This window comes from Pleurodeles waltl, chromosome 1_2 (assembly GCF_031143425.1).
Source record: "Pleurodeles waltl isolate 20211129_DDA chromosome 1_2, aPleWal1.hap1.20221129, whole genome shotgun sequence".
NCBI lineage: Eukaryota > Metazoa > Chordata > Amphibia > Caudata > Salamandridae > Pleurodeles > Pleurodeles waltl.
The window spans coordinates 547,978,914-548,004,945 of record NC_090437.1 but is presented as its reverse complement, the minus strand read 5'-3'; positions in this window follow the sequence as shown (position 1 = coordinate 548,004,945).

Below are 26,032 nucleotides of genomic sequence, written 5' to 3'. Positions count from 1 at the left end.
TAATTGGCAAGTGAACCTATACTAGTTTGTGGAAGCAAGTTGGGGGTTTCCAAGTATGCCGTACAAAGTGATTCCTCAAACTGAGAGAGCATATCTACAGTTGAAAGTAAGGTAGACATGCTGGTGAAGAAAGGGTACTCCGTGGCAATGTGGCATATGTTCTGTCCACTAGTATATGCAGTAGGGGGAATATAATGCATGTTAATTGAACAGAACACCGACCACGCTGTGACGGTGGATTTAGCTGTCAAGCAGTCCAAAAGGAAGTCCATGATGAAGTAAAATTCTGTGGCTCCTTGCCTAACGAAGCAGTGGCCCATGGACGTTCGGTATCCATGCACTGCCACTGAAAGGATTACCCAACGGCAGCTCAACCTCAGTCGATTTCCCAGAACTTTGCTTTAGTATGACACAATGTAAAGCAAGTAGGGATACAGAGGCCTGGTTGTGATGGACACTGGGGACAGTAATACCGACTCTCCTGACGCTTTCCATGCTTCGAGCACACTTTACAGTGACGACATGGACGATCCTTTTTGGGTGTTTTAGGAATGCGATCAGCAAAGTGTCGCTCCTGCAGCCTTGCCACATCCTCCAGAACATTTGAGGAGGAGGCTGCTGCTTCTTCTGTAACAGCAGTGAGGCTTTCAATTACACACAACTGGAAGTCAAGGAAAGTCTTGAGTCTTCCTGTGGTTGTCTGACGGTAAACAACATACGCATTATATGTTGCCATCTGAATCAGGTGGGTAAACAGTTTCTTGTACCAAGTGCGAGTTTTACGACACGCATTGGATGGTTGAAGAACCTGGTCGTTCTTGTCCACTCCGCCCGTGTACTTTTTGTAATCAAGTATACAGATGGGCTTGTGGACTTTGGCCATCTGACCCCAAACCGTGATGGGTGAAGTGCTCTCATCATGAATTGTAGTAAGCACGTATACATCACGCCTATCTAGGAACTTGACTGCGAGCAGTTCGTTAGAACCTAGTGCAGTACTCTGGGATTTCTGGAGCTTCTTGCAAACAAGCTCCTGCGGGAATCCTTTGTGGTTACAATGAACTGTACCGCAGGCCACAGTGCCAGCTTTGTAGGTCTCACTGAACAGCTCTACTCCTGTATAGAAATTGTCTACATAAAGGTTATAACCTTTGTGAAGATGTGGCTGGCAAGTTCCCATACAATCTTACCTGTGACCCCTAACGTGGGAGGGCAACCTACAGGGTTTAGGGTAGAATCCTTCCCTGTATACACTCTCAAGCTGTACACATAGCCAGAAGAGCTCTCACACAGCATGTACAGCTTTATGCCATAGCGAGCTCTTTTGCTCGCAATGTACTGTCTGAAAAGCAGCCGTCCTTTGTACAGGATCAAGGACTCATCAACTGCTATATTCTTTCCAGGAGTATAGATCTCTGGAAACCTGGCAGACAATTGTTCCACGACAGGCCAAATTTTGAACAACCTGTCATGATCTGGATGGTCCCGGGGCAATGCAGCAGAATTGTCATTGAAATGCAGCATGCGCTGCAGAGGCACAAAACTATCTCTGCTGATGTATTGTGCGAAGATGGGAGTTACCCAAACCGTGCGAGTCGTCCAGTAGGACTGCAAGGTGGGTTTCTGCACTAACCCCATTTTGAGCGTAAGGCCAAAAAATATCTTCAACTCCGCCAGCGAAGTGGGAGTCCACTGGCGTGCCCTAGAACGAGGCCCTAGAGTGCCTCCGCTCTCCCTCAGAAATTGGTCTGCACGCAAATTTGTTTGCTGCACAACTTTCTGAAGGAAGTCAACATCCAAAAATAGATAGATGTAGTCGACTGGCAAAAAGTTAGCTGTATCGACTCTACATCCAGCGTCTCCAGTAAAAGGTGGAATTTGGGGCTGAACCAAACAGGGGGGCTGCCAAGAGAGCACTCTCTCTGTGCTTGCGGCAGCAAGCACGTGCTCTCTGGGTTCGGCTAACCCAATGTGGTCGCACTGCTCAGAATGTGCTTGCGAAGGGACAGCACGGATGATGTCATTGTCTCCTTCAGACTCACTGGAAGAGGTGTTGTCGGATGGGACTCCGCCAAATGAAAAATCACTCCCAGAATCTGCCCCATTGTCCTCTCCCTCAGATGCTGTCTCAGTGTCTGCTGTCTCAGTCTTTGAGCCTACATCAGAACTGTCCTCCATAACCCGAGTTAGGGCTTGATCAGCAGTCATCCAACGAGACGCCATCTCTGCAACTGGCTAAACTGTCCCTCTAAATTACTAGCCTACGTAGAAGGCAGATAGTCACAAAATTGCTTGTGGGTATGTTTGTTGTGTACAATAGGAAATGTCGTCACCTTACCTTCGCTTCTTCTCCAATTCTGCAGATTCTCTGAAAACACTGCAAACAACAAAAAAAGAATGTATTACTTCACCTTACCACACACCCTGTGCAACAGTCATTTTTGGTGCTCTGCCTCCCATTACCTCCTCTTCTAATTCCCTCAGTACTACCCAGCAAAAGTGCCACTCATATCTCCATAGTCCCCCTGGCATAACATTTGTTTTAAAGCACAGGTAACGCTTGCCTTTACTAATCCACTCAGCTAAATACATATAAATGTATCTCCTTTGCAGCAGGACAATAAACCATCTGCGCTACTTTATGGCAACTGCCACTACAGAAAAGAAATGCATGCATGCATATATATATATATATTGTGTGAACAAGAATCTCACCGCACTCCACGAGGTTCAAATTGGCATCTTTTATTGCAAGCAACAGCCTCGTACGTGTTTCGACTCTCAAGGAGTCTTGATCACAGTAAATGAGTCCCTCTTTTCTTTAATTTTTATACTTGCAACAAAACATGTCAATTTGAACCTCGTGGAGTGCAGTGAGATTCTTGTTCACAAAATATTTTCGAGGTTGCTCTCCTTCATCACTGAGCACCGGCAGTGGAGTGCGCTGCGCAACAATCTTTTAACCAATTTATGTTGCATATATATATATATAATAATATATATATACATGTTTAGAAACAAAGTGGTTGAAGGGTTGCTGGGGGGCGCACTCCACTGCCGGTGCCCAGTGACAGAGAAGACCAATCTCGAAATTATGTAATGCCAAAAATTTTCACTGCACTCCACGAGGTACAAATAAACTTGTATTTTATTGCAGTCAATAACCACCAATGTGTTTCGACTCACCAAGGAGTCTTGATCACGGTCCTCGTGGAGTGCGGTGAAATTGTTCACCATTATAAAACAACACACAAAAGAAAAACAAACATTTACAATGCAATGGGTCTCGCATCTGCTCGAGTTAGAGCTATTAGCGTTATAAACTCCTAACCCAACTTTTCTTGCCACATAAATTGATAATTGAAAGTTAAACACTTTCACATAAGAGAGCCGATTCACAGCGCCACGGCCACCATGAGCATCAGGTGAAGAGATACACAAAAGGAAAAGAAGTTCGCTCGCAGTTAAACGTAACATCAAAAGTGCAATTAGCCATGTACCAGGGGCGATGGCCAAGGCGGTAACAAAACCTCCCCAAGGAGGGACAAAAGTAAACCATTTACCAATGTAATCAAAGGATTTTGGAAGGGCAAGCCCACGAACAAGTGGTAGTGATGGGCGTTGTTAGAAGCCCAGATCCACACCAAGTCAGAAAAGCAGTGCATGGGCACTGCAATGCTCGACCTGAAAAAAAAACCAAAAAACAATATATATATATATATATATATATACATATATATTTTTATATATATATATATATATATATATATATATATATATATATATATATATATATATATATAAGAGAGAGAAAACAAGACACTCATACACTCATTTCACATAACTTTTTTTTTCATACATGTGTGCTTGCCCTTGGCAAAGCACCCATGTGTAAAAAAAAAAAATGGCCCATAGATGGTCACCCTAAGGGCTGACCACCAAAATTATTTTTTTTTTGTTGTTTTTGTTACTATTTTTACCCTGGGGGGGCGATGGCCCCCCCCCCAGGGAAAATGACATGTTTTTTTAGCCCCAGGGGTCGGCCCGTGTTCTGAGGGCCGACCCCGCCATTTTGTTTTCCCTTTTTTTTTTTTAAATGTGGGGGGTGCGATAGCCCCCAAAACAGTTGAAATAATTGTATTTTACAAGGGGGCCGACCCCCCCAAAAGAAGATCCCTGGTGCCTAGTGGCGTTTCCTGGCCATGGAGCACAGCCGTGCTGCGATCCATGGCCAGGAAACGGTGCCAGGGAGGCATCGATGGAAAGGGGAGGCTCCATCGATGCCTCCCTGGCATCTGGGGAGGCCATTTTGGCCTTTTTTTCCCCACCGGAGAACAAGAGAACGCTTACCTGCTTCTCTTCTTCTCCGGTGGGGAAAAACAGTGACGTGACGTCACAAAGGGGCGGGAGGGGGGCGGGATGGAGACGCGGAAGATCTTCTGTGTTTCTTATGGGAAAAAAAATAAATAAATAAATCCTCCGGTGCATTGCACCGGAGGATTTTTAACCCCCCTCCCTGGTGTCGGCCACTGGTCGTGACCCGCACCAGGGAGGGAGTGTGGGCGTCGGCCAGTGGCCGACGCCCGCACCTAAAAGGTTAAAGGATGAATATGAGTAATTTAAGAAAACAGAAATCCCTGACAGTGTTTCATGAAAGCGCTGTTCTAGCTGTCACAACAGAAGGGGGAGACACCCAGGAATAAATGGTACTCACTTCTCTTTAAGAAAGTATGGGTACGGGGAACCTTTACAATCTTACACCCCCAAAATTCCCTTTAAACGCTCGCCCAGGTATGGATGGATCAAAGTATATGGTTTTGCATTGAGAGGGTATATCTGTTCACATTCATTTCATGACTGGGAGTTTTTTTTACATCATGTACATTACCTGAGTTTCGAGAGATAGTTAATGTAGATTTCTCTAGCTGAATGGTTTCATAGCTCATGTATGTTCCATGAATGATAGAATTGTGTTGCGTAGGTGCCTTGTCTGTTCAAAAGGCATTCATAATTCATTAATATGTATATTGTCTTCTCATGAACTAAAATGTTATATGATACTAAAATAGTGTGTTTTCACACAACTGATGTCTGGAGTCTGGGAGAAAAAGCATTCCTGTATGCACTCCATCTATCTCAGGATCACCAGTTCTTCCTTATTTTGAAATATCTCATTCAAAATAGGTATTAGGGAGAAGAGATATCTGTCTGGCTCTCAAGTATGTAAAGAGTGGGCACTCACATTGTACCACTGTCCATTGTAAGTATTGCCCTTCACTCTTGCACAAGACTCCACATGATACATCTGCAATCTTGATGAAATACAGCTTGTGAGGTTTCTCTTTTAAGTCTCACATGCTTACATCTACATGACCCTAAATTAAAAAGAGAGTAGGGGACAAACATGAACGATATCCAAGATTGGCATCTTTATAAGCCCATGTTGAGCACACTAACCCTCAGTTTGAACAATAGTGAAGAAGGATTTTGGATGCTTCTATGAAAGAATGAGACAGAAGCTGCTTTTTCAGTTTTTCAGGATTTCTGTCAGTAAGGACCTAGTACAGAACTGATGAATATAGTCCCTTCAAGGACTGCTAGGTGCAGTAAGGGGTTTCTGATATGATGCAGTCTGTATTTTATTGTCAATTTAAATTCAGATCCTGGAGGGTGAAAGTTCCTGACCTGGGAACCTTGCAGTTTAATTGGAAAATTACTATTTTATAAGTTGCTGAAGGATGATAAGGACTTTGGGTCTAATTGTACATAAGTGGCATCTTCTGAGGTTGTGCTTAATTATAGTGACCTTAATTGAACCAGACCTGAAGAACTGGTGGTCAAAAGAAATAGCATTGTATAGTAATGTTCACACAACCCTGTAGTACTGATAGGTGCTTTTACTACAATCATTGGGAAAAATTTGACGTTTGCAATTAAGCTTTACAAGTCTGAAGTACCTATACAGGTGAAGGCACAATCTCCCACTGAGACACATTCTCCTCATTTAACCTCCTGGACTGATTTTTCATTAACAATGGTCCTGGTTACAAATGCCCACTTAACTCTAAGGCACTTGTTAATGGCTGTTTCCTGCTCCATCTGAATTTTGAGCTCCATTGAAAAATCATAGATCTCTTACCTTTAACTCAGCGGTTTTTCTACTGAAAGCAGCCAACATCCCTGGACAAAAAAGTGTCCAGAGATGAGGAATTACAAGGGTAATGAGACCTCCATTTTCTGGTAATCCCTTATGTATTAGTGGATCCTCTTGGCCAACCTATAATGGGCCAGCTATTCCCCAATCCCGGAGCGGCTGTTGCCCATGGAGTTTGGAAACCTCAGCCCATTTACTGGGCCACTCATAATGAAGTCCAATGTGTTGTATGTCTCATTTTTAAAGGCTTGGCTTGTTTTAGATCTAATGTCAAATGGGCTGCAAGACCTTGCTGGTTGGCCTTCCTTGTTCCACTTAACTTCCTGTGAGGGAACATTACGTTACTCATGTGTTTTACCATTTCCAAATAGCTTTCATTTAATTTAGTTTTCCATTGTTCCTTGTGTGACAACTTTATATTCTTAATAGATTGTGTATTTATATCAAGTTTTCATTGTTTTAGCGTGATTTATATTAATACATGTTAACTTCTTTTTTGACAATTTGACATAAATATATGTTATTTTTTTCTTAGTGTTACTTTTTCTTGGTTGTACTGTTTAAAAATATATTCTTCTCGCACTTTTCTGAAGGTTAGCATTTTTGTTTGTGCACTGGAAATGCAGTATCTTGAGCTATACCTTTGGTGCAGCAGAATAATAATAATTTAACAAATTAACATGAAATAATATAAAGCAGAAGAAATATTTCAGTTGCACAACTTCCTGCTATATTTGGTTGCTGATGGAGTCAACATTGCCCGAGGAAATAAAATTGGCCACTTTCTAAAAAGTGGAGCATATGCTCACATTGGTCTAGACCAGCACCTAAAATAAGAAACACATCTTACTGCATGTTTATGCCTTATGTAGTGGAATGAAGGCAATATTTCAAAGTAAATGATCAAATTTGCTAGACACGTTAAAATATGCTCTGGTTCATCAAAAGCTAAAAATTATGGCATTTTGAAATTATACATCAGGGCAATTGTCAAATAAGAATAAAGGAGACTGCAAGTAATGGTAGATCACTAGGTCCTGTCATTGAAGGGTGACATATATCACTACTTGAAACAATGTTTTGGTGTTTGATTTTTGTTACATGCTAACATGGGTTGGACATGAGGCATTTCTGAATTGTTTCCATTTTTGAATCATGGACTTTGTTTCAGCATTCATTTTTTCATGCAGTTTTTGCTATTATTTGCATTTAATATTCGAAATCAGCTATGGTTTGTACATAGCTATTGCTTGATTCGAGCCAGTGGTTGAGACTTGGACCTATTGGCACTGGTTTTGGGGACTAGCACTTACATTTCCCTAACAGACTTTAATTTAAGTGCAAGCAAGAGATTAATACAAAAGAGGAAAAGAAGGAGAAAAAGAAAGACAGAAAACAATGGGGAAGGGAGAGTGCAAGTATGAAGATGAGCCTGCAAGGGTGAGATAAAGATGTAGGGAGAGTCTGGTGGTGGGCTCACTTTCTTGTTTTCAGCACCTCGACCTTCAGTAGCAACAGCTGCACACTTCTAAGCAAAACATTTTCCCCGGCACTTATTCTTTTACAAATAAGGCACTGTACATATCCATCAAGAAATTAACTTCTTTGTAGGGGACTTTTATGTTCTAATGCTAAGTCTTGAGAGAGATAGCAGTGCATGCTGGCAACACATTCATGCATTTTTTATTCATTTCTGTTCCTATTTTCTCAAATTACTATAGGCTTTGCTATTAATGGCTCATTCCCTTTTTCTGACTTAATAGTCCTCATTAAGACCTTCAGCTGCCTTAAAGGATTGTGTCACTTCTTCCCATGCCATTGTGAATTCCTTTGACCACTGCCCTTGTAGTTCTCCAAGCAGAGCTTCTGGTTAAGCTCAATATAACATATTTCTGGTCAACTGGGCTTTGTTTGCAACATTCAGTGACTTCCAAGGCAGCATCTTGAGACCCTATGGGTGATTAGCCGCGCTCTATAAATCCATGATTGGTTGATTGATTGACCTCCATCTTTTAGCCAAAACTAGTTCAAGCCTAAGAATCTATTGTGCACTTTCTTTTTTCTGGAATGCATTAATCACACCTGTAAACAGCTCTCTGGTTCTAGCAGTCCTGATCTGCCTATTGATGATCTACCTTTGTTACTTTTTGAGTCCAATAACCTTATATGCTGGGGCAAACCAATGCCTTGTGCTAAAATCCTGCTTCCTCCTCATCATCTATTGCAGTTAGACATCATGTTCAGATAAACGTAGCTAATGTCTAAGTATACTCAGTAGAAAGTGAACCTGTTGCACTGTAAATCTTGCATTTGTCAGTATCTCTGAGGCGTAGCCCATTTCCAATTCACTGTCCTTCAGTTCTGGGTCTATCTTTCTTTCGAGTTTACTAAATCATCCTGTAAATCCAAATGAAATGGTGTATATATTTGTGTGACTGCCTAATTTCCGCTCCCCAAAGGGGATCCTCGGATCACATCTATAAATACTTTATATTGACACTTGACTTTACACCCCAACTACTGATTTATAACTAGAGGTTCTTTGATTGTTACATGATTAATGATTCCCACACATCCAATGTATTAAATTCCAGAGTGAATGCATAATGACCTCTAGTCAATGCCATTCATAAGTATGAAAAATCCTGTGGGGGCAAATCCGAAAAAGTCATGTTCAACTCTTCCCACTTTAAAGGAAAGGCAGTTTTTGTGTTGCTAGTAACTTTGGTGCCGTTTGATGAATCTCCGCAAAATGTTCCAAAAAAGAGGTATTTTTGCATAAGTTGTGCTTGGAAAGTTTGGAGTGACCCTTCAAGCCGGGGGCTACAAAAATAGGGGGCTCCAAAAAGTATTTTCTCCATTCATTTTCCCATAGGAAGTGTAGACCCAGGTATGGCCTAAACCGCTGTATGGATTTACAACAAATTTGGCAGAAAGCAAGATCTAGGTCCAGAAACAGTACTTATTGTAATTTGGTCTAAATCTTATCAGTAATCCTTGAACAGTCAGTCCTCAAACACTTTGTATATTTAGGAACGTGTATCTTGACAGATCTGAAACTGAGATTTGATTGACTGCAACCACCATAACCAGGAGGTAGTGTAAGCCGTCTTAGGACTCAGGACTGACCCGGGTGCTAGCAAAATGCAAAAAAGACACAAGGGGCCAGGGTAGTAATACCCTGACACCCTAGTACTGGTGGTGGGACGCCAGAGGGACCCCACCTGGAGCTATTTTTTTTTTCTTAAATGTTGCCACAAATTTGCACAGGATCCAAAGCAATAGTTTAAAAAAAGAAGCAGTCTCCTGCACTTGTTTTTTAAAGCCCCCTGGGTGGGCCTGGTCCTGGGAGAAGATATATTTATATTTTGTAGGAGCCGAACATGCGTGACCTCCCTCCCCAGGCTATTTTCGGCCATGGGGACTCCATCCATCCGGGCTCAGCCACAAATGTGAGAGGGGAGGGGGCGCGCAGCCCTCCTCACTAGGCCGCTTTCAGCCTCTGGAACCCCATCCACCAGGATGCCAGTAACGACAGAGCGGGCACGCATCCCCACTCCCCAAGCCTATTTTGGCCCCACTTCCCAGGCCACATTCACTTTCAGGGACCCCATCCCCAGGGAGGATGGCAGGAAAATATGATGGCAGTATGAGGATATAGTCATTAATGGTGCCATTGTGTCCTTCATTTGAATTTCAAGTCCAACCCTGGTGAATATACCTAGATTGTTGCCACCACAGTGTATAATTGTGAGGTCTGAGTGCTCACAATCCAAAATACTTCCAAGCATAGGCAGCAATTGATGCCACTTCATATGCCATATGTGTTAAATGGCTGGGGGCTGTGCCGGCAGGAGAAATGTTGGCTCCTGCTAGATGCAGGGATTGGGCTGGTGGCTGTGAGGGCATTAGAGCTCCTCCCATGGCCCCCAGTGACAGTGCAGTAGGTGCTGTGGGTAGGCACAAGGGCACCTTCCTTATGGCTTTGTGCCCCCTTGCTCCTAACAAAATGCACAGGTCCCCGGGAGATGGGGTCCCGAAGGACAAAATGGCCCAGGGAGTCCCCCTCCTCCCAAAAAATGCACGAGATGCTCGGGGAAGTCGTCCCTGGGGCCAAATTTGGACATTGCATCCCCCAGGCATACCTGGCCTGTGAAGAAGGCTGCCCTGCCCCTTTACCCATATACATATACAGCCGGGCCTTGGGGAATGGGGTCTCTGGTCCCAAAATTGTCCCAGGGAGGGGGCCCGTCTGCCCCCCTTTACATATGTGGATGGGTCCCAGGGGGTTGGGATCTCCAGAGCCAAAAGTGGCTCGGGGAGAGGTTCCACATGTCCTTCTTCCCCAAAAACATGTTCCAGGTCCTGGGGAATAGTGTCCCTAGGGTCAAAATGTGTTGAAGGGAGAGGGGCCCATATCCCCCCTTGAATATGGTTCTTGGCCTCAGGGGATGGTGCCCCAGTGCCAAAATTGTCTGGGGGAGTGGTACTAAATGACCTCTTTAAATATGTCACTGGGCCCCTGAGGATGGGGCCCCTGTGGTCAAAAGAGGCCTGGAGAGGGGGACCCATGCCCCACTCTCCCTAAAAAAATAGACAAGGCCCCAGGGAGGGGGGTGCCCAGGGCATGTGCCACCCCTTGCTCAAAAAAATATACTGGGCCCCAAGGAATGGAGTCCCAGAGGTTAAAATCGGCCCCAGGAGGTGTGCTGCATTCTCCCAACCCCTCCATTATTATTAGTGGCCTTGGAGGAGAAGGTTTTCAGGGCCTGTCAAGGCTCAGTGAGTGGGGGATCGGCCCGCCTCCTTTTTTATATTTAAAAATAAACCTGGGGATGGGGTCCTCAGTGGCATGCAAAACTCACGGTAGGAGGGGCTACATGGTGCTCCTTCTTTTATATAGGAGGGTCTTGGGGGTTGGGGTCCCCAGGGTCTGAGGCAGCTTTAGGAGGGGATTGTGTGCCCCCTTTCTGGTAAAAAAAAAAAGTTTAGTCATAGGGATAGTGTTCTAAGAGTGTACATAGGCTTGAGGTGGACAATCACACAGCCCCACTATCCTTTACAATAGGAATTGTCCTGGGGAAGGGGTGTCTCAGAGCCTGTGGCTAACTGCCCCCTGTAGACAATAGCATCACACTTACACAAACTAATATTGCTTCTACACACACAAACCCACCTACATACACATAGTAACAAGATGTCTTACAGTTGTATAGATAATGTCACACACACACACATGCGCACACATACACACACACACCAGATACTAACTTGCAGACATGGTCAGACAATTGTGTAGATGAATTTTCCCATGAAAAAAAGGGATTGTCCTGAATAGCGTGCCGCGGCGCACTTATTTTCTCTTCGGTGGTGCCGGTTTTCGGTAGGACGACCGTGTTCTATAAAATGAATTCTCTTTCTGTTAAGAAAGAAAAAACCGCACTCCGTCGTTGTGCCTTATTTGATTTACTTTATTCCATTAGTGAGATTACGGCAGAGCAAAAAACAGGAATCCCCTGACACGTTTTGGTCACACCGGACCTTGTTCAACATACAGTTACTGGTTGACATATATAGGTAGACTTGTACACAAGGACCCCCTTAAACTGGCACTCTTATAGAAACACAAACTCATACTACAGTGCAACACAGATTGATATATCAGATAGTTTATCACAACTATTGCCTTGTAAACACAGAGGGGGTCATTCTGACCTTGGCGGTCTTTTCGCAAGACCGCCGAGTTACCGCCGCGGTGAAGACCGCCGACCGCCGCGGTATGCCGCTGTGCGCATTCTGACCGCTGGGAGCGTTCCGCCGGAAAACAGCCACACTGGCGGTCGGCGGGAAAGTGGAGACTGGTCAACCTCCACCGCCACGCCAGCAGAACACCGCCCACAGAATTACGACCCACATTTCTGTGTGGCGGTCTTCTCTTGGCGGTCTTCTGTTGGCGGTCACCTCCCCATGGCTCCTGTCACCTCCCGGAGGACCAACGCACAAGGTAAGTTGATCGTCCGTGAGGGGAGGGGGTGTTGTGTGATGTGTGCGTGCATGGGGGTGTGCGTGTGAGTGTGTAGAGGGGGTGTGTGAGTGCGTGCATGCGGGCGGGGAGTGCTGCTGTGCCTATGGGCAATGTGTGTAGTTCGGCGGGTGCGCATGTCGGCATGTATGTGTGTGGGTATGTGTCCCCGTTGTGTATGTGTGTGTGTAGGGGGTGTGTATATGTGCATGTTGGGGGTGTGTGCATGTCGGGGTGCGTGTATGTGCATGTCGGGGTGGGGGTGGGGAGGGGGTTCGTACCACCTCTGGGGGGTGGCAGGGGGGTGGAGGGTGTGGGGGGAGGACTCGGGGGGGCAGTGGGGGGTGGGGGAGACCCCTATCAGTGCCAGGGAAGGAATTCCCTGGCCCCGATAGTGCCTACCGCCATGGTTCGCATGGCGGTTCCCGAACGCCAGAAACCGCGGCGGTAAGCAGGGTCAAGATACCGTTGGCGGTCTTGGGTCGACCGCCGGACCGGAGTGCGCAGACTCCAGCCCGTCGGTCATGACCGCCGTGGCTGTCGGAGTGGGGAAGTGGCGGTCGGTCGCGGCGGTGACCGCCGCGGTCAGAATGCCATTTTTAATACCGCCGGTCTGTTCGCGGTCCGACCGCCGCCTCTCCGCCGACCGCCAAGGTCAGAATGAGGGCCAGAGTCTTTTGTACACAGTTCTGTAGACACAGATCCACCACTGGACTTAACTTAATGGGACTGTTTTTTATCACAGTTTCTTGGCTTTGCAATGGTTCTGTAATTCTAAGTAATACATTCACACAATTGTTTGACATATTAGAATCAAGTTAATTGTTATTTGGGTAGATCTTTGTGTTTATTGTGCATGCTGCACACTTGCCGATTGAACTGTATACAATCCTCGCTGTAGAAAAGCAAGATCTGGTTCTATTGTGAAATTGACCCCACCTTTTCGACCTATGCCAGGCATATCAAAGCTGATACATTTGTGGTAACTGGAGCCAGGTTATGGTTAATGGAGGAATGCTGATTTTTTTTTATTGATGTTTTTCCTAGATTGCTCAATTCTTGCGTAAATCTCAGATGACCACTGCCACTTCTGTCTCTGATATATGTTGAAATATATGATGGAAGTATGAGGATATAGAGTCAAAATTATAGCCAATTTGCACTTCATTTGGATTTCAAGTCCAACCCTTGTGATTATACCTAGATTGTTGCCACCACAGTGTATAATCAGGAGGTATGGGTGATTGCATTCTAAAATGTTCTGAAGCATAGGATGCAACCGATGCCACTTCAAACCCCGCTGGCCAATGCAAGTGTCCCCTTGAGGAAATGTAAGGGTCCGATTTATAAAAAGTGGCACTGCACACAGTGCTGCACCACTTTTCTTGTGCCCATTAGCGCCCCCCTAATGCCACCATGTGTATGCTGAATCTAAGGTACGGCGCACCTCAACATTTTTGCCACTAGTTCACAGCTTTGCAAGATTTGCGTCAAAAATGTTGATGTTAATCCTGCAAAGCCCATTGAGGCCCATAGTAAACAATGGACTGCCTCCTTTTAACGCCTGCTCTGAGTAGGGGTTGAAAGTGCTGAAAAAATGACACTATATTTTCGGCCCCCCTAACGGAGGAACTCCCACTTTGCATACATTATACCTGGTGCAGGCATAATGTAGTGCAAAGGGTTACAAAGTGGTGCAATGCATGCATTACTTTACTTTGAAAATTTGCCACAGCCATTTTGGTCTCGTTGTGCCACATTTGTATAAAAAAAATGACACTAATGTGGCGCAAGGAGGCGCTAGGGCTCTTAAATCTGCCCCTGAGATTCTTTTTAACACCACAATTTTATGCATATTCTCTGGCTCAAAACAAATGGTTCAAAACGCAAAGCTGTGTTCCACAATCCACACTCTCACCTTGATGCTGGCATGGAGGAACTGGATACACAATGAGTCAGTGACAGCCTGAAAAACTGTAATATTGACCATGGACAGTGATGTAAAATAGGGAAAAATCCAGCAAAGATAGTAGTTGACTGAAAATCTACTGTACCACATTAACTAAGGTAGTGAATAACTTCCAAATGAACTGATTACTCTGGCAGATAGCAAGCAGTTTGTGTTCTATGTACTCTGATAGATGTATACGTTTTATGTGTATATGGGAATGCACAATTACATTTCTTATCCCAGTTACAGAGGAGCCTACACTTTTCACCTGCACCTTGTTTTTAAAATATTTGAAAGGAGTTACTGTGGAAACAGGGCTTGTTGAAAAGTAGATGGGGGAAGAATGGAAAGAACAGTGCACACCGTTAAAAAAGCAAGTACATGGATTTACCTAGCATGGGTACTTTTTAAAAAAATGAACAAACATAATATGTATAGATAAGGATACTATACATGGTGCCATTTCACAAAATGTTCCTTAATAGCTTGCTAATCATCTTAGCTTCTGTGTGGAAGGTTTGGGGTGATTCGACAAGTGGGCGCTGAGAAAAAAGAGGGTTCCAAAACACTTTTCAACCTATGCAAAGTCTATGGGGATTTTCCAATTTTTAGACATGGCTGATACCTGAACCGCTGAATGGAATTACATCAAACTTTGAAGAAAGCTAGATCTTGGTGTAGAAAAAGTCCTTTTTATAATTTGGTGTAAATCTATTTAGTAGTTTTGAAGGTATTAAAGGTAAAATAATATAGGTATCTAAGGATGCAAATTTTTCGCAAATCCACCCGCCGGAGATGCGCTGAGTGCTGAGCAAAAAGCAAGGCCCTAATTGGCTGGCTGCAATCTGAAACTAAAGTTGCGGCTGACATTTTGTTTGATGCTTGTCTTTGGGAAGGGAGAAATAAAGTGTAAAAACATATCGGGTCAGGATACAGGTATCCCAACCCCATACGACACATGGAGGGGGAAAAATGGGCAAAAATAGCTCTGTTTTTTTTGGGCTGAAATGCAGATCCATGGATTTACCGCGGTGCTCAGCACAGCCCCCAGTGTAAATCCTCCATGGATCCAAAACCAAAGGATAAAAAAATGCACTCTCTCACATACTAACCCCCTGTGGAGCATGGGTTGGCTGCATGCAGGGAGGATGGCTGTAGGCCAAACCCCGCCATGCACAGCAGTGGTTGTATCAACATATGGTAATTATATATTACTTTATGCTAAAAAAAAAATAGAAATTCACTGAAAAAAAAGTACTACAAGTCACATGCTAGCCTGAATTTATAAGGAAGTGTTTAAAAGGAAGTGTTTATTTGTAACCGACTCACCTGTGATCAAGGCTGTATTGTGGAAGCCGAAACGCGTCAGGAGACCTAGCAAGCTGCCAATTGATATGGATAATAAATTAACGTGAGAAGCCTCAACAGTCGGGCCTCGGCATTCTTTTCTTTTTACATGTTTGAATGGGATCTCCGTCCCCGTTTAGCCGAGGCCGCCCTGTAGGGTTGGGGGCTCCCAAGATGGAGTACTGTGTGATTTATATATATATATGTATATATATATATTTATTCACTGAAAAAAGCAAAGGTTACAGGGACGTCATTTTTAGGTTCTAAATGTACTCATACAAAACCATATAAAATCAGCAAACATAGTTAGAGGTCTTTCTAGAAACTATAACTCGCGGCCTTAGGTAACTATACCTTGCGCCCCCAGCATGCATTGCTAATTAACCCACAAATTACAGCACTCTTAACATCTTTGATAAAATCACTGATAATATCAATGTAATATATGCATTAAAAAAATGTATGAATAGACTATGCTTGACATGCACAGTTGTCTTAGCAATAATTTTATTGCAAATGTTGCAATGATAATATGAAATGAAATATGGCATTGAAGATGTCATCAATGATATAATAGGTGGTGTAATTAGCTGTGATTGGCAAAGGCGCAAGATATAGTTACCTTAGGGCACGAGTTATAGTTACTTGAAAGAACTTTATAACTGTAGAATTTCTATAGTTTTGTACTAGAAAATTCAGAAACTTACTATCACATCCTTTTAACCTTTGTTTTTTTTCAGTGAATTTCTATAGTTTTTTTAACGTTTAGTAATGTTCACAGACTATACGTTAGTCGTTGGCCACAGGACCTGGTCTGCATCCAGGCTCCGAGGCCAACCCCCTATAAGCACCTAACCTTGCACAGTGCATGGCATTCAACCATGCACAGTAGGTGTTGCCTGGGCTGGCCTGCAGCCAGTCCCTGTGGCCAACCCCCTTAGTCACCCAAACCCAACATGTACACAGCCCTACACGTTGGAAGTTGGCCGTGGCCTCTCTGGGTGCAACAATAGGTGTGAGAGGCTATATCTGCTGTATCTGGGGTGTAGACTGGCTGTCAGAGTTCCTGTCTGGGTGTGAGAGTGCGTACGTGAGTGTTTCTGTGGTGCATCATTATGTGCACAGGATTGTGAGTGGGTGCATGAGGGTGTAAGTGAGTCTCTAAGTGGGTGTATGACAGTCTGAGTGGGTCTGTGAGTGGGTGCGTGAGGGTCTGACTGAAGCTGTGATTGAGTACATGAGGGTCTGAGTGGTCTATGAGTGGGTGCGTGAGTGTCTGAGTGGGTCTGTGAGTGAGTGTGTGTGTGTATGTGTCTGAGTGGGTGTGTGAGTTGGAGAAACTGATTGAAAGAGAGACAGACAGAGAGAGAAAGTTAGAGGGACAGAGGTGGAGTTTTTTAGACTTTGATTTCTGATAAACTTTACACTCATTTAAAAAAAAATATAACAATTTGTACTTTATCAAAAAAATAAAAAATAAAAAACTGAGGGATACGAGTCCAGCTGGACTTAAACCTTTAATACTCAATGTGAAGGTCTGCAACCTTCATACTGAGCTATTGTTTTTCTTTCTTTTTTGCCCTTTATGGCCTATCTGGGACCGCGAGGGAGCCCGCAAGGGCTTCACCATGGTTCCTACATTGTTTTTATTTTTATTTTACATTTTTTTATTATACAAAATGCCCTCTACAGGCGTTATGGCACTGCGGGGGAAGCCTTAAGGCTTTCCTCGTGGTACCCATGCTTCAGCAAGGAAGGAGTTGCTTTAACAGGAGCTGTGTGCTGGGTACAGCAAGCCTTTCATCTCTGTCTCCTGTACACGTGCAGTGGACAGAGATGAAAGGTCTGCTTTCAGACAGTGGGGCCTGCTTGACAGGTCCTGCGGTTTGAAACCAGAGTGTTTGCTGTCGCTTGGCTGCATGGGATGGGCACCCCCAGACATAGCAGGAGCTGGAGCTTCTGCTTTTTGAATAAGTTCCTATAAATGTACAAAAATAAATTACGTCATCCATAACTAATTAACAAACAATTAAGCAAGAAATTACAGATCTTGAATTACTACTTTTTAATTATCAATCACATATTTCCAATATCCCCCTTAATGGTCCATTGATTTTTCCTCGAGTGTGTAGAAACATCAGTCCATTTCTTTCCAAATTCACACAACAAACTTGTGGTGCTCCGTTGGATCTCCAAAGTCCATGGTGTTCAATCCTAGGTATTCCTCCAATATTTTAATCACCTCAAATGTGAGTAGAGAATCCAACATAAATCAAGATGTCCAAATTCCTCACAAAGACCTCACAGCCAACACGTGTTTTGTCACTTGACTTCCTCAGGGCTGGAATCTGGTCAGTTCTCATAATATATTTAACTGGATCCCAAGAGTCATCAAGAAAAAGCACAAAAATCTATTCAATATAATCATAATAAAGTCACTCCGAATACATATCATTAGTACCAAAGTGGAAACCAGTGTCCCAAGGCTTTCTAGGTGAATTGGTAATTAATGGCCCAATCGCAATTTACAAAGTTACCCTGTTAATCCATGCAGACACCCAAACTGGTGACGCCCCTTGTCGTGCAATCAAACTCCCGATTTCACTAAGCCAGCGTGAGATGTTCGTAAGTTAAATAAATGAGTTTAAATATATGAAACCATAGGAAAAGGATTATAGTATAACTTATTTATTGTCATGTTATAACTCAACAAGCACAAAGATGTAACCCAAAAATTATTTGCAATCCAATAATGTTTTACCTCAAAAATCTCCAAAATATAAACTTAATGCTTCTCAAAACCGTCTGCGAACCTGCAGTCAATATCCATCAACGTCTTGCCTTCCCACTCGAACAGTAAGCGACTCACTACACGCTGTCCTGTGAACGAACTTAATATAAGGCATCACTATTATCCTACCATAAAACGTCTATTGTTAACCCCTTCGCTGCCAGGCCTTTTCCCCCTCCTGTGCCATGCCTTTTTTTGCCTATTTGGGGCAGTTCACACTTAGGCCCTCGTAACTTTTTGTCCATATAAGCTAACCAAGCCAAATTTGCGTCCTTTTTTTCCAACATCGTATGGATTCTAGAGGTACACAGAATTTGTGGGTTCCCCTGAAGGAGGCCAAGAAATTAGCCAAAATACAGTGAAAATTTCGTTTTTTTCAAAAAAATTGGAAAAAGTGGCTGCAGAAGAAGGCTTGTGGTTTTTCCCATGAAAATGGCATCAACAAAGGGTTTGTGGTGCTAAACTCAGCAGCTTCCCAGCTTTCAGGAACAGGCAAACTTGAATCAGAAAACCCAATTTTCAATACAATTTTGGCATTTTACTAGGACATACCCCATTTTTGCAATTTTTTGTGCTTTCAGCTTCCTTCCAGTCAGTGACAGAAATGGGCATGAAACCAATGCTGGATCCCAGAAACCTAAACATTTCTGTAAATTAGACAAAATTCTGAATTCATCAAGGGGTCATTTGTGTAGATCCTACAAGGGTTTCCTACAGAAAATAACAACAGAAAAAGAAAAATATTGAAATTGAGATGAAAAAAACATCAATTTTTCTCTACGTTTTACTCTGTAACTTTTCCCTGCAATGTCAGATTATCGAAAGCAATATACCGTTACGTCTGCTGGACTCCTCTGGTTGCGGGGATATATAGGGCTTGTAGGTTCATCAAGAACCCAAGGTACCCAGAGCCAATAAATGAGCTGCACCCTGCAGTGCGTTTTCATTCTATACCGGGTATACAGCAATTCATTTGCTGAAATATAAAGAGTAAAAAATAGCTATCAAGAAAACCTTTGTATTTCCAAAAAGGGCACAAGACAAGGTGTTGAGGAGCAGTGGTTATATGCACATCGCTGAATTCCGAGGTGACCATACTAGCATGTGAATTACAGGGCATTTCTCAAATAGATGTCTTTTTTACACACTCTCCTATATTTGGAAGGAAAAAATTTAGAGAAAGACAAGGGGCAATAACACTTGTTTTGCTTATCTATCTTCCCCCAAGTCTCCCGATAAAAATGATACCTCACTTGTGTGGGTAGGCCTAGCTCCCGCGACAGGAAACGCCCCAAAACGCAACGTGGACACATCCCATTTTTTTTAAGAAAACAGAGGTGTTTTTTGCAAAGTGCCTACCTGTAGATTTTGGCCTCTAGCTCAGCCGGCACCTAGGGAAACCAGCCAAACCTGTGCATTTTTTAAAACTAGAGACCTAGGGGAATCCAAGATGGGGTGACCTGTGGGGCTTGGACCAGGTTCTGTTACCCAGAATCCTTTGCAAACCTCAAAATTTGGCTAAAAAAACACATGTTCCTCACATTTCTGTGTCAGAAAGTTCTGGAATCTGAGAGGAGCCATAAATTTCCTTCCACCCAGCGTTCCCCCAAGTCTCCCAATAAAAATGATACCTCACTTGTGTGGGTAGGCCTAGCGCCCGCGACAGGAAATGCCCTAAAGCGCAACGTGGACACATCCAATTTTTTTAAACAAAACAGAGGTGTTTTTTGCAATGTGCCTACCTGTAGATTTTGGCCTCTAGCTCAGCCGGCACCTAGGGAAACCTACAAACCTGTGCATTTTTGAAATCGAGAGACCTAGGGGAATCCAAGATGGGGTGACTTGTGGGGCTCTGACCAGGTTCTGTTACCCAGAATCCTTTGCAAACCTCAAAATGTGGCTAAAAAAACACATGTTCCTCACATTTCTGTGGCAGAAAGTTCTGGAATCTGAGAGGAGCCACTAATTTCCTTCCACCCAGCGTTCCCCCAAGTCTCCCGATAAAAATGACACCTCACTTGTGTGGGTAGGCCTAGCGCCCGCAACAGGAAATGCCCCAAAGCGCAACGTGGACACATCCAATTTTTTGAAAGAAAACAGAGGTGTTTTTTGCAAAGTGCCTACCTGTAGATTTTGGCCTCTAGCTCAGCCGGCACCTAGGGAAACCTTCCAAACCTGTGCATTTCTGAAAACTAGAGACCTAGGAAATCCAAGATGGGGTGACTTGTGGGGCTCGGACCAGGTTCTGTTACCCAGAATCCTTTGCAAACCTCAAAATTTGGCTAAAAAACACATGTTCCTCACATTTCTGTGGCAGAAAGTTCTGGAATCTGAGAGGAGCCACAAATTTTCTTCCACCCAGCGTTCCCCCAAGTCTCCCGATAAAAATGATACCTCGCTTGTGTGGGTAGGCCTAGCGCCCGCTACAGGAAATGCCCCAAAGCGCAACGTGGACACATCCAATTTTTTGAAAGAAAACAGAGGTGTTTTTTGCAAAGTGCCTACCTGTAGATTTTGGCCTCTAGCTCAGCCGGCACCTAGGGAAACCTACCAAACCTGTGCATTTCTGAAAACTAGAGACCTAGGGGAATCCAAGATGGGTGACTTGTGGGGCTCGGACCAGGTTCTGTTACCCAGAATCCTTTGCAAACCTCAAAATTTGGCTAAAAAAACACATGTTCCTCACATTTCTGTGGCAGAAAGTTCTGGAATCTGAGAGGAGCCACAAATTTCCTTCCACCCAGCGTTCCCCTAAGTCTCTCGATAAAAATGGTACCTCACTTCTGTGGGTAGGCCTAGCGCCCACGAAAGGAAATGGCCCAAAATACAACGTGGACACAACATATTTTTTCACAGAAAACAGAGGTGTTTTTTGCAAAGTGCCTACCTGTGGATTTTGGCCTCTAGCTCAGCCGGCCCCAGGGGGGGGGGCAGAAATGCCATAAAATAAATTTGCCCCCCCAACCCCCACCCTTCCCCCGGGAGCGACCCTTGCCTACGGGGTCGCTCCCCCTGCATGACTTTGGCGCCAAAAAATAAATCCCCGGTGCCTAGTGGTTTCTGCCCCCTTGGGGCAGATTGACCTAAAATCGACCAATCTGCCCCCAAGGGGGGCAGAAATGGTGTAAATACAATTTAGCCCCAGGGGAGCGACCCTTGCCTGATGGGTCGCTCCCCATCTCTAAAAAAACAAACAAACAAAAAAAAACCTACAAAAAAACTATTTGCCCTGGCGCCTAGAGGTTTCTGCCCCCTCTGGGGGCAGATCGGCCTAATACCAATAGGACGATCTGCCCCCGGGGGGGCAGAAATGGCCTAAAATAAATTTGCCCCCCCAACCCCCACCCCCCCCCGGGAGCGACCCTTGCCTACGGGGTCGCTCCCCCTGCGTGACATTGGCGCCAAAAAACAAATCCCCGGTGCCTAGTGGTTTCTGCCCCCTTGGGGCAGATTGACCTAAAATCGACCAATCTGCCCCCAAGGTGGGCAGAAATGGTCTAAATACAATTTGCCCCCCAGTGGAGCGACCCTTGCCTAATGGGTTGCTCTCCATCTCTAAAAAAACAAACAAAAAAAAACACAAAAAAACTATTTGCCCTGGCGCCTAGAGGTTTCTGCCCCCCCTGGGGGCAGATCGGCCTAATACCAATAGGCCGATCTGCCCTGGCCTAAAATAAATTTGCCCCCCCACCCCCCTGGGGAGCGACCCTTGCCTACAAGGTCGCTCCCCTTGCGTGACGGCGCAGAAAAACAGATCCCTGGTGCCTAGTGGTTTCTGCCCCCCTTGGGGGCAGATTGACCTAAAATCGGCTGATCTGCCCCCAAAGCGGGCAGAAATGACCTAAATACAATGTGCCACTCCAGGGGAGCGACCCTTGTCCAAGGGGTCGCTCCCCATCTGAAAAAAAAAAAAAAAAAAAAAACCTGGTGCCTAGTGGTTTCTGACCCCCTTGGGGGCAGATCAGCCTAATCAAAATAGGCTGATCTAACCCCCACGGGGGCAGAAATGGCCTAAAATAATTCCCCCCCTCAGGGAGCGACCCTTGCCTAAGGGGTCGCTCCCCTTGCGTGAAATTCACGCCAAAAAAAACTCCCTGGTGTCTAATGGTTTCTGCCCCCCTTGGGGGCAGATTGGCCTCATCAAAATAGGCGAAATGGCCTAAATATAATTTGCCCCCAAGGGGAGCGACCCTTGCCTAAGGGGTCGCTCTGCACCTAAAAAAAAAAGAAAACATAACAAAAATAATAAAATAAAAAAAAAGATCCCTGGTGCCTAGAGGTTTCTGCCCCCCCTGGGGGCATATCGGCCTAATAATAGGCCGATCTGCCCCCGGGGGGGGGGGGAGAAAGGCCTTCCCAAAAAAATGCCCCCCCTGGGAGCGACCCTTGCCCAAGGGGTCGCTCCCCTTGCGTGAAATTCACGCAAAAAAAATAACTCCCTGGTGTCTAATGGTTTCTGCCCCCCTTGGGGGCAGATTGGCCTCATCAAAATAGGCCAATCTGCCCCCAAGGGGGGCAGAAATGGCCTAACAATTATTTGCCCCCTAGGGGAGCGATCCTTGCCTATGGGGTCGCTCCCCACCTAAAAAAAAAAGAAAACATAACAAAAAGGAAAAAAAAAGAAAAAAAGATCCCTGGTGCCTAGAGGTTTCTGCCCCCCCCCTGGGGGCAGATCGGCCTAATAATAGGCCGATCTGCCCCCAGGGGGGGCAGAAAAGGCCTTCCCAAAAAAATGCCCCCCCTGTGAGCGACCCTTGCCGAAGGGGTCGCTCCCTTTTGTCACTTTCAAACAAACAAACAAAAAAAATCCCTGGTGTCTAGTGGGGTTTCAAAAGCCAGATTGCAAGCAATCCGGCTTTTGAAACCCTGGGAGAGACTTCAAAGGGAAGGAAATACATTTCCTTCCCTTTGAAGCCCCTCCGGGCCTCCCCCATGGGATTGAAAGAGAAATGCTTTGCATTTCTCTTTCAATCGCGCTGGAAGCTCTGGGGGAGACCCTGTGACTAATCAGCGCGCGCTCGCTGACGTCACAGGGGGGTTGGGGGGGTCGGGGGTGGAAGGGGAAGGGCTTCCCCTTCCATCCCTGACTTGGGGGGGTGAGGGTGAACCCCACAGAGGGAGCGCTAGCGCTCCCTCTGGGCTCTGTGACCAGGACGTAATGGTTACGTCCTGGGCACAGAAGCACTGTGCCTCAGGACGTAACCATTACATCCTGGGCACAGAACAGGTTAAAGAACCAAGTCAACAGAAGCACATCCATTTACAAATATTACTGTGCCAGTAACTTGGAAATAAACACCCCTCTGTATGTTTTTACAGAAACTGTCACGTCAACACAAACGCGGCGTGTCAGTTGTCCACATTTAAATTATATCTCATCCAGGTACCTCATTAAATATCAATATTGCACCGATGAGTCGCAAGTGAACACATCTCCCTGTGTTCCTGGAGACAGACACGTTAACGCCATAAGCGGCGTGCCCGTAATCTCCCATTAAATCTTGTCCCGTCAACGAAATCAGGGAAGGACCAATCCCCACACCTTGCAATAGACATAAAGGAGGGACTACAACAGAAAATAAATCGTCCCAACATATACAGAGGACTCTACCTCCGTCTACGTTATTAATCAGGAATAAAAACAGTAACCTTGCAAAGAACGGGTCTTTCACAACAATTTACCTGATTTATATGGACATTTACCCTAAAGAGAATATATTATCCTTTAGGTAACCCTAAAAGAAGGGTGAGAAATATCGTGTGAAAATAGTCCACACTATTTGGTAGTCCCCGGGTAGGTTAAACTATACTCAAATAGGCGCCCTTACATGCCCGCATCCCAAGTAATTTATAACATGACAGTAAAAAGTTATTTGCGACACCATGAAAGAGAATAGTGATATATGACGATAGAAATAATCTATTATGGAGAGTAAAATTGGAATATACACAGTTACCATGAAAACTCACTTCTACCCCTACAAAAAGAGTTTACGTGTATTATATTTGTGGATGAATATTATACTCCGTATTGTCTCACTCTTTACATAATGATTAGCCCAATCATTACTGGTCCCGAGCAGTTTGTTAAGTGACGGAATAAAGCATAACAGACTAGAACAAATTACCTCTCGTTGGTATATCATATTTAGACACATAACTTATGAAGGTGTAAACAAATAACAATCCCAAATACACAACTTAATTTAAGTCCCCAGGAAATATTCCAATTCCCTATCTGAGTTCAGCCCATCTTCTACTGCCGTTAGCAGCATTATCCACATTGCTTCCCTTCTTCGTAGTATCAGTTCTCTATTCCCCCCTCTCGGATCTTTAAACACCTGTTCACAGCCAAAGAAAGTAAAGCCCACTCTACTGTTTTGAGACTCACAATTAATCATATGCGCCACCACAGGGTAGCTAATATCCCGCTGAGCCAAGGCTCTAGCATGTTCCCCAATTCTTACTTTTAAAGGTCGTATGGTGCTTCCAACGTAATATTTCCCACATTTGCAAGTCAAAATATGAACCACAAACAGAGTATTGCAGTTAATACTCGACCTGATGGAAAACGTTTCCCCTATTAGATTAACAAACTCTTTCTGCCCATGGCAAGCCCATTTACAGAGTCCACAGTCTCCACATTTATAAAAACCTACCCTCTGTGCTGACAGCCAATTGCCCTTAGGGACAGGTTTGGGAAAGCTGGGACTGAGAATCTCTTTCAGTGACCTCCCCCTACGAAAAGTAAAAGTAGGTTTGTTAGTCAGAAACTCAGTCACTACTTCATCTTGGAGTAGAATATGCCAATGTTTGGTGGCATATTTCTTTAGCATCCCTGTGCTATCTGTGAAATCCGTAATCAGTCTCACTTTATCTCCCTTATGCTTTCGTACGCTCTTATTCCTTGATGTCAGTGTCAAATGTCGCGGGACATGTTTTATTCTATCCTGTGCCTTAATGATTATACTCTCACGATATCCTCTAGCCTTAAAGCGATTGCCCATTTCCTCAATGCACTTTTCAAATTCCAGGTCGTTACTACAGTTCCTCCGTGTTCTGACCATCTCACCATACGGAATTGATTCTATTTGGTGTTTTGGATGTGCACTCCCCGCATGTAATACTGAATTGCAAGCATTAGATTTCCGAAACAGTTTGCTCTCAATTCGACCATTTTCAATGTACAATTCCACATCCAGAAATTCTATACGTGTCGTACTATATTGACATGTAAATTTGACATTCATATCATTGGAGTTTAAGTAGTCAACAAATTTCAATAATTGATTGACACCCCCTGTCCATAACATGATACAATCATCTATGTAACGACCCCAATAGAGAATAAAGGTCTGCCATTGAGCAGCTCCTGGGCCCCAGACCCACCTTTCCTCATACCGGCCCATAAAGAGTCCCGCATATGACGGGGAGAATCTGGAGCCCATGGCCAACCCTTGTCTTTGTCTGAACCAATCATGTTCGAAGATGAAGTTATTATCTAAAATCATGGAAATCATCTCTAACAACATCCTTGAGTGCTGCCACCAACTCACAGGTTGCTTGTTTAGGAACCACTCTGTAGCTTCCAGACCCACATTATGTTGAATGCAGGTGTACAGAGACACCACATCCAAAGTAACCAATAACATAGTTTCCTCCCATTCCACATCATTGAGAATACTCAGAATAAGCATTGTATCCCCAATATATGATGGTATATTTTGTACGATGGGTTTCAAAAATACATAAGTATATTCGGAT